Here is a 15,195-nt window from a genome sequence, read left to right as displayed (position 1 = left end):
ATTTTGCAATTTGTTGCTTCTAATTGTTCCTATAAAAGGGAATTGTTTAAAAATAACCCCTTGTCCCTTTAAGGGTGCTTCTCCAGAAGCCAGAGTGCTCAATGGAATCTTTCAATCTGCAGGGCAGAGAGATTTCATTGTTATTCCCATTCACTCCGATAAACTGTATTGGACTCTTTATATTTATTGCCTCATTTTATAACATTGAGCTAATTTTTAATTTTAATAACACAAGCTGTAATCTTTCTTAGTGTTGTTTGGAAGTCAGAAACTCCATGAGCATCTTCATGAATGCTATACTCGTTCCCTTATTCATCAGCATTATTGGTGTGTCAATTTCAGTTTCAGAATGAAACACTGACAACTTGAGCCAATAATAAACATTAATTTCCCAATGTCCTTGTCTCCTACGGTACATGCTTTTATGTAATAGCCCTTGACGAAGAGCTGGTAAATGTGTCCTATAGTGAAGGGCTTTGGGATCCTCACGTAAAAGATGCTGTAGGCTTATCTTTTCTCCTGCAGCAAAGCTTCAGAGGCAGATTTCTTCTGTAGCTGTGCTCTAATCATGGGGATGCGTGTTAACCTTTTGCAGACTGCAGACATATGGAATATGCTGTATACATTGAAAGAGACAGTGCAGCCCACGGTGAAGGAAAGAGATCAGATTACTACTTACAATTCTGGAATAGACAGTCCCTCAAACAACGGCTTGGCAGGATGGGTCTGACTGCTCAGTCATTGCATTATTTTGAACTCCTTCCATCTGTACATTGCGCTAGAGGCCAGACTGCATTATGCATTGTATGTGAAATTTCGGCCCCATTGAAGTCCATGGCGGAAAGACTCATTGACTTCCATGGGGGCATGATTTCACCCAGTATGTTTATTTCCTCCATTCACAACTGCAGCAGAGAAGAAAAGACAATAGGAGGAGGATGGGCCCACAGTAGGAGTCCAATCTGCAGTCCCCCATCACAGAGCTCTTCTCCCAAATCCGCATCTGCTACATTTTAGTCTTTGTTGGAACCATGAGAGGAGTTCACTGAGATATTTCCGTCCAGCTAGAGACCAGGCAAATGGCCTGTATGGTAATGTAAAGCAATGTTCTGCCTCTCCCAAGCCCTGCCACAGGACTGTGAAGTAAACAATTGTTATTATGTATTTGTGTTATCATAGCACCGACAAGCCCCAGACATGGGCCACGACCCCATTTCTCATGCAGGGGGCCAGCTCTGTGCTTCTAGTCCTGATTCATACCTGGAATACTGTGTGCCAACAAAAGGCCCATCTGGAGAACTCTGTACTGACTGTGAATTCAATGAGCAATGAAAACCAGAACTTCCCCAACATTTCCAGTTAGTCAAAACTTTCTTTTTCTCTCTCTTTTTTTAATTTTAATTTCCAAAAATTTTCTGTGACTATGACTGGGAGTTTACTCAGGGATTGAGACATGTAACCTTGAATCATGATGTTGATCTCCATAGACACCAAAATGAACAATACAGGTAGCTGCACGTGAAAGAGTGAAAAAAAGCAGGCTGGAAAGCAGGAGTCACCCTGGGATCCAGGCAGGCAGAGAAAACCATAGAAAGACGTTCATTTTTTTTTGCACTGCTGCACTGGCACCAGCCAGTTTTGGTGCTCGCTTAGGTTAAGTGAAATTGAACGACGGCTGTGTTCTCTGGGGCGTGAGAGCACACTATCTGCTTTCTGAAAGGTGCAAATGTTGCTGCTGAAGATTATTAACTTGGTGGGTCTGTAACTTCCTTTTTTGAGAAAATACACGTATTTGATCTAAGCTCTTTCTGTTTCTCTTCTATAGCCTTAGAAATGTTTTATTGCCATAGCGTTCCAGTTCTGCTTACTTTGTTCACTCTGTTATGGTTCAGAGGGGTGACCCAAGGGAATGGCCATGATGTTGCTTCTCTGATGATACTGTATGTGACCTTCCTGATTAGACTAATGGGCCATACATCGGACACTCTGCCTTCCACCGACTCTGAACTTTGATCTAGCCTCTGTTCTCAGAGGCCGGTGGTTCTATTTCTGAGGCTGGTGTTCACTATTACAGCTCTGCCATTCAGAGTGCACAGCTTAGTGTTACTATTAAGTATGGGCCCCAATAAGAACCAGTTTTCTTTCTTTCTGGTTTTTTTTTTTTTTAGGTTTTGGCTAGGTGGAAATATATTTTCCCCATCTGTTACTTTCTGTTCTACTAGTGAGCTCCCCAGTGGGGCTCACAGGTGGGTTTTGCCTTCCTCTATATGCAGCATTAGCATTTTCAGACAGCAACCAGAAGAGTTTTCCAGAAGCTGTAAGATCTTACCTGGACAAAGGCAGAGGGTGAAAGATGCCTTGTCTCATAACCATGTTCCCAGAGTGCTCAGCCCAACCTTTCGGCAGGGCGGGTGACCAGAAAGAATGCTATGTGGGCTCCTCTTTGGGGACCTTCAAGTGGATGAGCAATTGCCTAGCGCTTCCTTTCTGAAAAGGAGAGAGCCTGGTGACGACCACACCTGCAAAATGTTGTATGTATGTCAACAGTGCCTTGGATCAAGAGATGATGACAGAGCCAGCATGAACACTTCACCCTGGTCCTTTCCTAAAGGGAGATGATCATCCATCAGTATTGATACAGTTTCTATTTTGCGCCCAGACTGGTAGATAGCAAAGAAATCCATTGAAGCCATGCTGTTGTTAGAGTTGGCACATCACCATCTTTTCAAACGCCTATCCTGACCCAAAGGGAGGCTTGAGACAGCTGGTAACAGATGAGGTCACTAACATCCTGGGGGAGGTTTTTGAGCAAAGTCATGGCAAGTCTGGAATCATGTCCTCTGTGATGGAAGTTTTCATCGTTTGGTCAGTGATGGGCCGAGAGGCTTTTCTTTTGTTTCCAGCGGCAGTGAACGACATGGGTCCATGTCACAGCGATTGATTGCAACTCCCTAAGCACACCCAGAACCTTAGTACTGAGAAAGGCCCAAGTAGAACAGATGGGGAGTTTCTCCCTTCCTGCTATTCCATGGAAGCACTCAGACTGGCCTACTGCTGCTTGGTCTCATCCGAGAAGGTGTAAATTAATTCTGTAAACTAACTCTGTTCCCACGCTGACAAATTCCAGGTTAATCAGATTTTGTTACGGAGACAAGACAATGTTTCTCAGTGCATTGCTTCTTTTGTATCATTTAACCTTTGTAAGTTACATGCAATACATATTGCCTGGCATTTCAATTGCAGGAAATTCAGACACCAAAATACTTTTTCTAATTTCTTCTGCAGCCCCTCAAACTTCTATCCTTCAGTGACAGGGCCCCTGCTCAGATATTCCAGCATATGCTAAACTTTTGACATCAGTGGCATCTTTGCTTTAAAGCTGGAGCTCATAGTCTCCCTGTTTTGAAAAGGTGAGTCTGGTTAGCTCTAAAAGGTATTGCTCCGTGGTGAATAAATCCTGATGTCTCCAGTTCCGTGCAAGATGGGATGTCTCAGCGGGAGCGCAGAGACTGCAGCCTCAGGACTGTAAATCCAAGAATCTGCTAAAGGAATAAAAAAGGTAATTTAAATGTAAAAATGTGCTGAAATGCTAACTGATGCTAGTTATTTACATGTTCTGCTGCACCTGGGAATGTTGGGTTGTTCTATTTTCTAAATGTTTTTGTTAAAGTGTCAAACATGTAGTGAAATGAGGCTTTAAAGACCAGAGGGAACAGATGCTTTTTTATTATATTAATTGTAATGACCAAAATAAATACCTACAGTAAATTATGAACAACCAAGGAATTAAATAAAATCCATCAGTAATAAAGTAGAGCACAATTTTACTTGAAGCAGCCATCTTTGTTTGAAAAGTAGAGGTAAACCCATTTAAAATGTCATCTTTATGACTGAATTTTGATTAGCTTCCAGCCCATTTGAACTGTTGGAAGTAGCTTCTCCCTGCCCCCACCCTGGATTGGTGTTACACTTTCCTTAGTAGAATGCAGTATTTCGGCCTGCTTTTTCTGGAGCTCTGAATTAAGGCTGTGATGGAATACACCCCTGTATTCACACTTTACACACTATCGTAATAATCTTTGTACAGGGTATGCCTAGTAAGGTATCATTTGAAAACTCACAATTTACTAGTCATTATTGTCCAGGTAAAATATGTGTGGCAACATTGTATGTGAAGTTATATGATTTCCCTGTATGATGTTATTGACGTGTTCCAAACCTCACAGCCCTGCCCAAGCAGATATTGGCAAACACACCTGTCTTGAACAAAGGAGTGTATGTTTACTTTAATTTTCATTTAAGCTGTAAACAGGGACATCAAGCAGGAAGGGAAAACAAAGGGAGCTCACACAGGTGGGAAAAAAACATCAGGGAACATATTTTGACACAAACTCTTTGTCTCCTAGTTTCCAGCTGGAAATGTTTTTCAGGAGGTGGACTGAAATTATAAAAAGAAGAGGTAAACACCCCAAGAGACCCCCTACACATTCTCTTTTCCCATCACATTCTCTACACCCCAGAAGGCAAAAAGAAACAGCTGCTGGATTTTGGGGGAGGGGTTCTGACCTGAAGAGTTTGATCAGTAACCTGGCTGGAAGCATGTGGGAAGAAATTTTTGCTGGAATCTAATATAGTTTGTTAAGTTAGGCACTAGTAAGTGTTTTATCTTTATTTTTCTTGTAAAACCATTTCTAACTTTTATGCCTCATTACTTGTACTCACTTAAAATCTATTTCCTTGTAGTTAATAAACCTGTTTCACTGTTTTATCTAATCCAGTGTGTTGAAATTGGGGAGGAGGTGACCAGCCCTCTGTGGAGAAAGAAGTGGTTAGGGACTATTTAGAAAAGCTGGACGAGCACAAGTCCATGGGGCCGGATGTGCTGCATCCGAGAGTGCTAAAGGAGTTGGTGGATGTGATTGCAGAGCCATTGGCCATTATCTTTGAAAACTCATGGCGATTGGGGGAAGTCCCGAACAATTGGAAAAAGGCTAATGTAGTGCCCATCTATAAAAAAGGGAAGAAGGAGGATCCTGGGAACTACAGGCCAGTCAGCCTCACCTCAGTCCCTGGAAAAATCATGGAGCAGGTCCTCAAGGAATCAATTCTGAAGCACTTAGAGGAGAGGAAAGTGATCAAGAACAGTCAGCATGGATTCACCAAGGGCAAGTCATGCTTGACTAATCTAATTGCCTTCTATGATGAGATAACTGGCTCTGTGGAAGAGGGGAAAGCGGTGGACGTGTTGTTCCTTGACTTTAGCAAAGCTTTTGACATGGTCTCCCACAGTATTCTTGCCAGCAAGTTAAAGTAGTATGGGGCTGGATGAATGGACTATAAGGTGGATAGAAAGTTGGCTAGATTGTCGGGCTCAATGGGTAGTGATCAATGACTCCATGTCTAGTGGGCAGCCGGTATCAAGTGGAGTGCCCCAAGGGTCGGTCTTGGGGCCGGTTTTGTTCAATATCTTTATAAATGATCTGGAGGATGGCGTGGATTGCACCCTGAGCAAGTTTGCAGATGACACTAAACTGGGAGGAGAGGTAGATACGCTGGAGGGTAGGGATAGGATACAGAGGGCCCTAGACAAATTAGAGGATTGGGCCAAAAGAAATCTGATGAGGTTCAACAAGGACAAATGCAGAGTCCTGCACTTAGGACGGAAGAATCCCATGCACCGCTACAGACTAGGGACCGAACGGCTCGGCACCCGTTCTGCAGAAAAGGACTTAGGGGTGACAGTGGACGAGAAGCTGGATATGCGTCAACAGTGTGCCCTTATTGCCAAGAAGGCCAATGGCATTTTGGGCTGTATAAGTAGGGGCATTGCCAGCAGATCGAGGGACGTGATCGTTCTCCTCTATTCGACATTGGTGAGGCCTCATCTGGAGTACTGTGTCCAGTTTTGGGCCCCACACTACAAGAAGGATGTGGAAAAATTGGAAAGAGTCCAGCGGAGGGCAACAAGAATGATTAGGGGACTGGAACACATGACTTACAAGGAGAGGCTGAGGGAACTGGGATTGTTTAGTCTGCGGAAGAGAAGAATGAGGGGGGATTTGATAGCTGCTTTCAACTACCTGAAAGGGTGTTCCAAAGAGGATGGTTCTAGAGTGTTCTCAGTGGTAGCAGATGACAGAACAAGGAGTAATGGTCTCAAGTTGCAGTGGGGGAGGTTTAGGTTGGATATTAGGAAAAACTTTTTCACTAGGAGGGTGGTGAAACACTGGAATGTGTTACCTAGGGAGGTGGTGGAATCTCCTTCCTTAGATATTTTAAGGTCACACTTGACAAAGTCCTGGCTGGGATGATTTAGTTGGGGATTGGTCCTGCTTTGAGCAGGGGGTTGGACTAGATGACCTCCTGAGGTCCCTTCCAACCCTGATATTCTATGATTCTATGAAATTGAAGTGTCTGGGTAACGCTATTTAAAATAAACTGGCATATTATTCCCTTAAAGGAATAATGGACTTAAAATATTCACACTGTCCAGGCCAGGGCTGGGCAGTACAGGACGTACATTTCTCAGGGAAGATCCGGGACTGGGGGTGTGTTGGGGTCACCCTGCTGTATAACCCAGGCTGGTGAGAGTCAGGGTGTAGCTGGCAGGCTGCAATTACACACAGATACTCAGGGTTTGGCTGGCATGCTGGAGGCTGTTTGCGAGTAGCCCAGGTGGGAGCTACAGCAGTAATGCATTGTGAGGCACCCAAGGTTTCAGGGCAGGGGTGATACAGCCCCCCACTGATCTGGATTGTGCCCCGGTATGTCACAAAGGTGTTAGGAGAAGTTGTGATTCTTCATTCTTGGTGACATTTAGATGATTAATTTGAAATCAATTTTCCCTTCATTCTCTCAGTTCCTAAACCATTTCATTGTTATGATTCCCTCTGAACCACTTGGTCTTTGCTTTCACATTTCACAGTTCTGTATGGAAATAGTATTGGTATCCAGGAGGTCGTGAAAATGGAAGTAAAAAAGCCAACCAGATACAAAAGTCAATAAGGCAACAAATCAGTTAGCTGCATTCTTAGGAATTAAAATCATAGACCCCTATCCTGCATCAGAATCAGCTAGAAGAGACCCTAAGCTCCTGTGCAGTTGCATTAACTTCAGTGGAAAGGTGCCGTGATCCACTCTAGCTAATCCCGTTCTAGCTAAAGTTTAAAAAATGAGAACTATGAATGCAAAACATCACAGCTAAAAATTCCTTGTTGATACTAACTGTGGGATGTCTCTCTCAAGGGCTGTTTGGAATTGTTTCATATCTTTGCCATGGCACAGATGTAATGTTGTCCACCAATGACAAGAATTATTTCCGTAAAGATTCCCTCCCTTGTTGTGCTTTCTGAAGCTCTCTCAATGGTGGTAGAAAATGGTGACTTGTAACAAATGCAGTGAAGGAAAGAGCAGCTCATTTTAGTTTCTCTACCAAAAACATGGATCACATTTTGCTATTAGGAGAAAAATATGTCCAGCCAAGTGCAGATTTGGGAATGTGGAAAATAAAAGGGGAGTCAAATCCCTCTTCTCATTGAGCTCTGTGAATAGCACGTGATCATGATTTTAAAGAAAATGAACATATAAGCAGCAAGTTGTCCCTCTTGTAGTAGATAAAAGCTTTACAAAGAATGAGGAAGAGAGGTTTATGGGCTGTCTTAGCCTCCTTTCGTTTCCCTGGCTCTCTTTCAGGCTCAGAACTATCTCAAAGAGACTCCAAATGTTTATAATTTATTTCACTTGGAAGGTAAATCACTAACTCTCTTGGTGTTTGTTCCTTTGCCTTGCCTCAGTCTAAGGCACAGCGTCCGCACGTTCAAGGCATTCTCTTAATTTATACTTGTTGACAAGCCCCTAACACATTTCCCCATCATTTTTCTAAGTCGCATACATCAACTGCATGTGAAACTGAGCATATGTTACGTTCCTTGATGAGTAACTCACAGCGTGAATCGCTACAGTGTTAGTCAAGAGGCTTCTGGGCGGTGCTGAGCACTCTGCAATCCCACCACTCAGCACCTGGCATGTTTGGGGAGTAGTCCCCTAGAAACTGAGCTGCCTCAGTGGAGTGCTGCATTTCACTGGATTTCAGTGCTGTGGTCCTGCTGGTAGTTAGGAACCTTGCTGCCTGCCGGTGTGGAGCTCCTTACCTCCATGGAAGGGCAATGCGTGTCGTGTTTTAGCATCCTTGGAACAACGGGTTGTGATGGAGGAGGTGAATTGTAGGGGATGACTGGGTTAGGATTGATTGATGGCCACCATCCATTTTGTGTTTTATTTCGTTTGCCCATATTGGCTGGTGATCAGTGGCATTTCTTTTCCCTTGCCTTGTCCTTTGCTTCTGTAATGCGCCTGACATATTTATAGTTATAGTTTTGCTGTAGCTGGATGGATGGTGGGTTCTGGTCGTATTTTTGTACTGCCAAATATAATGCTAGAAATGCACAAATGTGTAACTTGGTTCTAAATCAACTTGGTGTGAAAGCCAGGTGGTTGTGCATAAATTTTGCATTAAAAATATTAAATTGCCACAAGTACATTTAGCAGCCGAGCCAGATCTCACCCACTGACACCCCCAAGGTGAGGAAGATTCTTCCTGGATGAACAGGACCCGTCCAGCGACTTCAGCAGTATCCACAACTTTTTTTCAGTAAATTTTAAGCCCTTCTGGTTAAAAATAAGACCTTAAAAATAGACTGTGAGTCAATGATGCACAGCCCGGCAGTGAGAGCATTGCTGCTGTCCCATGGTGCGGCCTCAGGGGAGTCCAACTCACGCTGCTTCCGTTCAGCTCCAGAACTCTGCCAACCCTGCAGCCTTCCACCATTGCCAGCCCCGGCGGCTCCCTGCCCAGGCCTGGGGAAGGGAACAGCAGATACGCTGCTCCTGCTCCACCTCCAGCAGCTCCCAGGGCCCCTTCCTAAGCTAGGGAGGAGCAGAGCCCCAGGCCACTCCAGGGGGACTGGGGAAGTGGTATGGCAATGTAGGGAGAGGGGAGGCACCTGGGCAGGGGAGTGAGGCTGAGGAGTGGTGGTTCAACGGCACCAGGAAGGGAACTGATGGATCAGGGGAGGGAATTTCTGAGTTGGGGGCACTGAGTGAACAGAGGGGGGCCAATCAAGGGGGATGGGTGAGTTGGGGCTTTTGAATGGAGGAGGACCAGACGGGGGGGGCATGGGTGAGTTGGGGTATTGAATGAATGGAGCGGGGCCAGTCGGGGGATGGGCAAGTCGGGGGTTCTGAATGAATGGAGGGGGGCCAGTCGGGGGACGGGCGAGTCAGGGTATTGAGTGAACAGAGGGGGGTGGGTAAGTGCTGATGAATGGTGGGGCGGTCTGGCTATTCGCTGTGTGTGAGAAGAAGGGTTGCAATGCGTGTTTATGAGTGGGGGTTATTATTTAGTACTAGGGACTCAGGAGAATTTGATCTCTGTTCAGTAGCACACAGAGTTCCCGGCCGAGGTCTGAGCCTCCTCCTGCTAGGTGATGCCCAGGCACTCAGTAAATGTGAGAATCCCCAGCCTGACGAGCTGGCAGACATGGTGGGAGGGGAAGGCAGGCACAGAGAGGGGACTGATGTCCCTAGGTCACACAGATCAATAGCAGAGAGTTTGGTGCGAAGAGGGCATGTGAGAGTCTAGCTCTGTGGGTGTGTATGAGCAGTATTTGTAGAATGGCCTGTATGCATGTGTGTCGTTGCAGGGATGTGGTGGGTTGTTTCCTGTGCTAAAGCCTATTGTAAGGATGGGCTAGTAAGTTTTTGTCTGAGCTAGTATGTTTTCTGGACAAATTTGCAAGAGTCTTTTGTGTGTGTACTATGCAGATTCACAATCCAAGGACATCATTCAAATCCAGCCTGGGGCATATTGGCTTGATGAAAGCATTAGAACTATCGTATAGGGACCAGTCAGCCTAGAAAGCTTACACTGCCTGGGTAAAAGAGTCCGGTGGCACCTTAAAGACTAACAGATTTTTTTGAACATAAGCTTTTGTGGGTAAAAACCCCACTTCTTCAGATGCATGGAGTGAAAATTAAAGATGCAGGCATAAATACACTGGCACATGAAGAGAAAGGAGTTACCTCATAAGTGGAGAACCAGTGTTGACAGGGCCAATTCGATCAGGGTGGATGTAGTCCACTCCCAATAATAGATGAGGAGGTGTCAATTCCAGGAGAGTTGTGAGGTAGTGAGTTGTGACCAGCTGCTATTATTTATTTTGTGGTCTGTGAGACATTAGTTGTGCTGGTTTCAGTCTGCACCTTGTACATGGGTCTGCATTGCACAAAAATCACCGCTATTGGTAGCCAAGGTCAAGGTCATTTTGAATTCTAATCCTCTTCTCCAAAGAGCTAGCAACCCCTCCCAGCTTGGTGTCCTCTGCAGATTTTATTAAAGTACTCTCCACTCCATTACCCAAGTCATTAATTAAAGTATTGAATAGTACCGGACCTAGGAGTGACCCCGGTGGGACCACGCTAATAAATCTTCCCAGTTTGATCTGGGAACCATGGGTAACTAGTCTTTGAGTATGGTCTTCCAACAAGTTGTGCACTCACCTTATAGTAATTTCATCCAGACCACATTTCCTTAGTTTTCTTATGAGAATGCAATGAGGGACTGTGTCAAAACCCTTACTAAAGTCAAGATACATCACATCTACTGCTGCGCCCCCATCCTCTACAACAGTAACCCTGTCAAAGAAGGAAATTAGGTTGGTTTGGCATGATTTGTTCTTGACAAAGCCATGCTGGCTATTCCTTATAACTCTGTTGTCCTTTAGGTACTTATAAATTGATGGTTTAATAATTTGTTCCAGAATCTTTCCATGCATCAGAGTTAGACTGACTGGTCTATCATTCTCTGGGTTCTCTTTGTTCCCCTTTTTAAAGATAGGTTCTATGTTTGCCATTCTCATGTTCTCTGGGACCTTATCTACCCTCCTGAGTTCTCAAAGATAATTACTAATGAGTCTGTGATTGCTTCAGCTAGTTCCTTAAGTACTATAGGAGGAATTTCATCAGGCCCTGTGTGGTGTTTAGATGCTGCTTGTAATTATTAGAACTGGGAGCACTGGCTGTTGGGAGTCTGAAAGGACAAGAAACGGGGGGGGGGGGAGTTGAGGAGGTGGAGTGAGAGCTACCGAGGGTGCAGCAGCAGCTTGGTAAAGAGAAAAAAGAAAAGGAGTACTTGTGGCACCTTAGAGACTAACCAGTTTATTTGAGCATGAGCTTTCGTGAGCTACAGCTCACTTCATCGGATGCATAGCAGTAGTACACAAAATCACTACTGCACATATTCCAGAACAAATAAAGTGCACTGTAAATGTTTCCGCCATACCCTCAGGCAAATCACACTCTATTCTGCTAATGTTGCACACTGGCTCAGCAGTATCTATACTACCTGATTCCATCTATTTGCATTACTTTAAAGATGTGCCTCTTACTGAACCCAAACTTCACTTGGTGTGCTATTTGAAAAAACATATTCCAGTACATGGCTGCCTGCCAGCAATATTTACTTTTGGTGATTGCTGTATAACTGCAGAGTTCTACATTGTCCACAAAGGCACTCCTATCCTTGGCAGAGATTTATTGGCTGCTTTAAATCTCAGGGTAGTTAATAGATGAATTGATCTTCCTCAGCAAAGCACTCTTGCAGTACACACACCAGTTTCAGCTGGGACCCAACACCAGGTTGAGAAGAAACTCGGCTGTGCTTATGGGTTTCTGGGTAAAGTTAAAATGCGGAATAATGTGATGCCTGTACGACAGAAGTTGTGGCGCTTACCATTTTCAGTCAGGGAAGCTGTTTCAGAGGAACTTAAAAAATTTGTTCAAAAGGATATTATTGAAGAGATTGACTCCTCGGAATGGGTTTCACCTATAGTAGTGATGCAGAAGAAGGGTGGAGGCATTCGCCTTTGTGTGGACTTAAGGGAGCCAAATAAAGCTATTGTGATTGACAGCCATCCTCTTCCTCACATAGAAGAAGTAGTTGCAGAACTCCGTGGAGCAAAGATGTTTTCCACTGTTGATCTGCAGACCGCATACTACCAGGTTATGTTGCATGAAAATAGCAGATACCTCACAGCATTTATTACACATGAGGGAATATTTCATTTTAAACATGTTCCATACAGTCTTGCATTTGCCCCAAGTGCCTTCCAAAAAAATGATGTCATTGATTCTGAAGAATCAACATGGAGATCAGTGCTATCTTGATGATATTATCGTGTTTGGAAATACTTCTGAGGAGCATGACAATAACCTGCAGTCTGTACTGAACTGCATCAGCTAAGTAGGCCTCAAGCTCAATAGGTCCAAATGCAAATTTAGACAAACTGCACTCTCCTTTCTGGGGCATACAGTTTCACAGGCTGGACTAAAACCTGATCCAGATCATATCCTGGCAATTTCAAATGCTCCTCCTCCAACAGATTTGCAAACCGTACGTTCTTTCTTGGGTCTTACCTCTTGGTATGCAAAATTCATTCCCAATTATGCTTCTGTCATTGAACTGTTATGAGAATTACTACAGAGAAGTTCAACCTTAGTGTGGACAACGGATGCACAAGCTAGTTTCGAAACGGTGAAAGACTTGATTGTACATAGACCAGTGCTTGCATTATTCAGTCCTTCATTGTCCACAATTGTAACTACTGATGCTTCTGATTATGGACTTGGGGCTATCCTCACACAACTTCATGAGGACAACACAGAGAGGACTGTTGCATTTGCTTCAAGGGCACTAAGTAATGCTGAAAGGAAATATTCTACAGTCGAAAAAGAAGCACTTGCTTGTGTCTGGGCTACTGAAAAATGGAGAACTTATCTGTGGGGCCGCACGTGCAAGTTGCGCACAGACCACAGCTCTTTGACGACGTTGCTCACCACGAAAGGACTGGGAAGAGCAGGATATCGTATTGCTAGATGGTCTGCAAGACTACTCTCTTTCAATTATGAATTGGAATATAAGCCTGGAAACCAAAATGTGGTAGCTGATTGCCTTTCTTGCCTGCGTTTGCCTTCACCAGATGGTCCACCAGAGGATGAAGATGTAGTAGTTGAGCTTATTACAAGCACTCTTACTGCAGTTACAAAAGAACAATTTCATGCTGCTTGTTCAGCATGTCCAATTCAACAAAAACGATGGGAATTTCTGACAAAGGCCCAGTAACCTAAAAACCTTGACACAGTTTTGCTGCCTTATTTTAGAGTTCAGGATGAACTTTCTTTGCTTGATGGCTGTGTGCTACGAGGTACACACCGGCTACTTGTTCCAGAAGAATTACAGTCAAAACTCATACACCTGGCACATGATACTCATCAAGGAATTGTCAGAACCAAACAATGGGATCTGTATTGGTGACCAGGGATGGACTCTCAAACTGAAGCACTCATAAAATCCTGTGTCACTTGCCAAATGCATGATAAGACAGCAGTGACATGTACCCCTCCATTACAGCCTGTTCCTCATCCTGAATCTGCATGGGAAAAAGTGGCGACTGACATTGTAGGACCCTTTGCTACTGCTCCAAGTGACTGTCATTATGCCATCACCTTAATAGGCTATTTCAGTAAATGGCCTGAGGTAGCATTTACGTCGCAAATCTCTTCTGCTACAGTAATTAAAAAGAAAAGGAGTACTTGTGGCACCTTATAGACTAACCAATTTATTTGAGCATAAGCTTTCGTGAGCTACAGCTCACTTCATCGGATTTGAGCATAAGCTCATGAAAGTTTATGCTCAAATAAATTGGTTAGTCTCTAAGGTGCCACAAGTACTCCTTTTCTTTTTGCGAATACAGACTAACACGGCTGCTACTCTGAAACCTACAGTAATTAAGTTCCTCTCTTCAGTTTTTAGCAGGGAAGGTAACCCCAATGAACTGGTTTCAGATAATGGTAGTCAATTTACTTTCCTGGAGTTTGAAACTTTTCTAGCAGAGAGGACCATTTTACACAGAAGGTCATCCCTATATTACCCTCAAGCCAATGGGGAAATTGAACGATTTAACAGAAGTTTGAAAGAGAGTTTGCAAACGGCTAAACTGGAAGGGCGATTGTGGATAACCTTCACTACTGATTTCTTGCAAGCATACCGGGCTACATGACATGCCCACAACGCAAAGATCACCAGCAGTGTTACTGCATGGGAAATAGATGAATACCTAAACTGAACATTGCTGGATTGTTAAAGGCATGACCTGATGCCCCAACCGAGGCTGATGTGAGAAAAACAGTTGAACAGAACCAAGCAAAGTATAAGGCTTTCACAGACTAGCAGCGGGGTGCTAAGGAACCAAAGTTTGAGAGTGGTTCCTTCATTAGAATACGAAAACCGGGAATTTTACGCAAAGGGGACCATAAATTCACAGCTCCTCTTAAAATCACAGAGAAGAATGGACCTTACACCTATCGACTTTCTGATGGGCGGGTATGGAATGCTTCTTATCTTGCACCTGCCTATGCACCAAGAGGAGATTACGCCAACACCCAGTCTGCATTGGATGACTTCACCGTAGTACCAGCATAACAAGACATTGCACTGGAACCAGGGCTTGAGAGACGGCCTGTCAGACCCAGACCACCGCCTGTCTGGACTAGAGACTAGGTTATGTAGTATCTACAGTGTTTTCAGTGTAATATTTCTGCCAGCAGTATAGTGTCTTGTTTCATATCTGTTCCTGTGGTTAGAACAACAATGTTTATTTTAATTGGGAGAGTTTCTTAAGAGAGGAGGGAATGTGGTGTTCAGATGCTGCTTGTAATTATTAGAACTGGGAGCACTGGCTGTTGGGAGTCTGAAAGGGCAGGAAACAGGAAGGGGGGAAGTTGAGGAGGTGGAGTGAGCGCTACGGACGGTGCAGCAGCAGCTTGGTAAAGAGGTTTCCACTTTTAAAATAAAGTCCTGTTGAAGTTTGTTAGTACCTTGCCTGGTTGCTACAACACCCTGCCAACCTGAATACATTTAACTTATCTAATAAATATTCTAGATGGACCAGTGGTCTGACCCAGTATGGCCGTTCTTATGATATGAGAGAAATCTATGAAATCATGACTGGTGTGGAGAAAGTGAATAAGGAAGTGTGATTTACCCCTTCACATAACACACAAACCAAAGATCATCCAATGAAATTAGCAGGCAGCAGGTTTAAAACAAACAAAAGGAAGCACTTCTTCTTGTAACACACT

The 15,195-nt window shown here is 44.1% G+C and overlaps 1 protein-coding gene across 10 annotated transcripts in view; it reads left to right on the top strand.

The window, feature by feature from the left end:
* Positions 1-15,195, top strand: part of HTR2C (5-hydroxytryptamine receptor 2C) — a 443,634-nt gene that overhangs the window by 204,515 nt on the left and 223,924 nt on the right. The gene's annotated exons all lie outside the window — the stretch shown is intronic.

This window comes from Natator depressus, chromosome 9, assembly GCF_965152275.1.
Source record: "Natator depressus isolate rNatDep1 chromosome 9, rNatDep2.hap1, whole genome shotgun sequence".
In the NCBI taxonomy this organism is placed as follows: domain Eukaryota; kingdom Metazoa; phylum Chordata; order Testudines; family Cheloniidae; genus Natator; species Natator depressus.
Note: the sequence above shows the minus strand (reverse complement) of the source record. Positions and strands in the feature narration are given on the sequence as shown.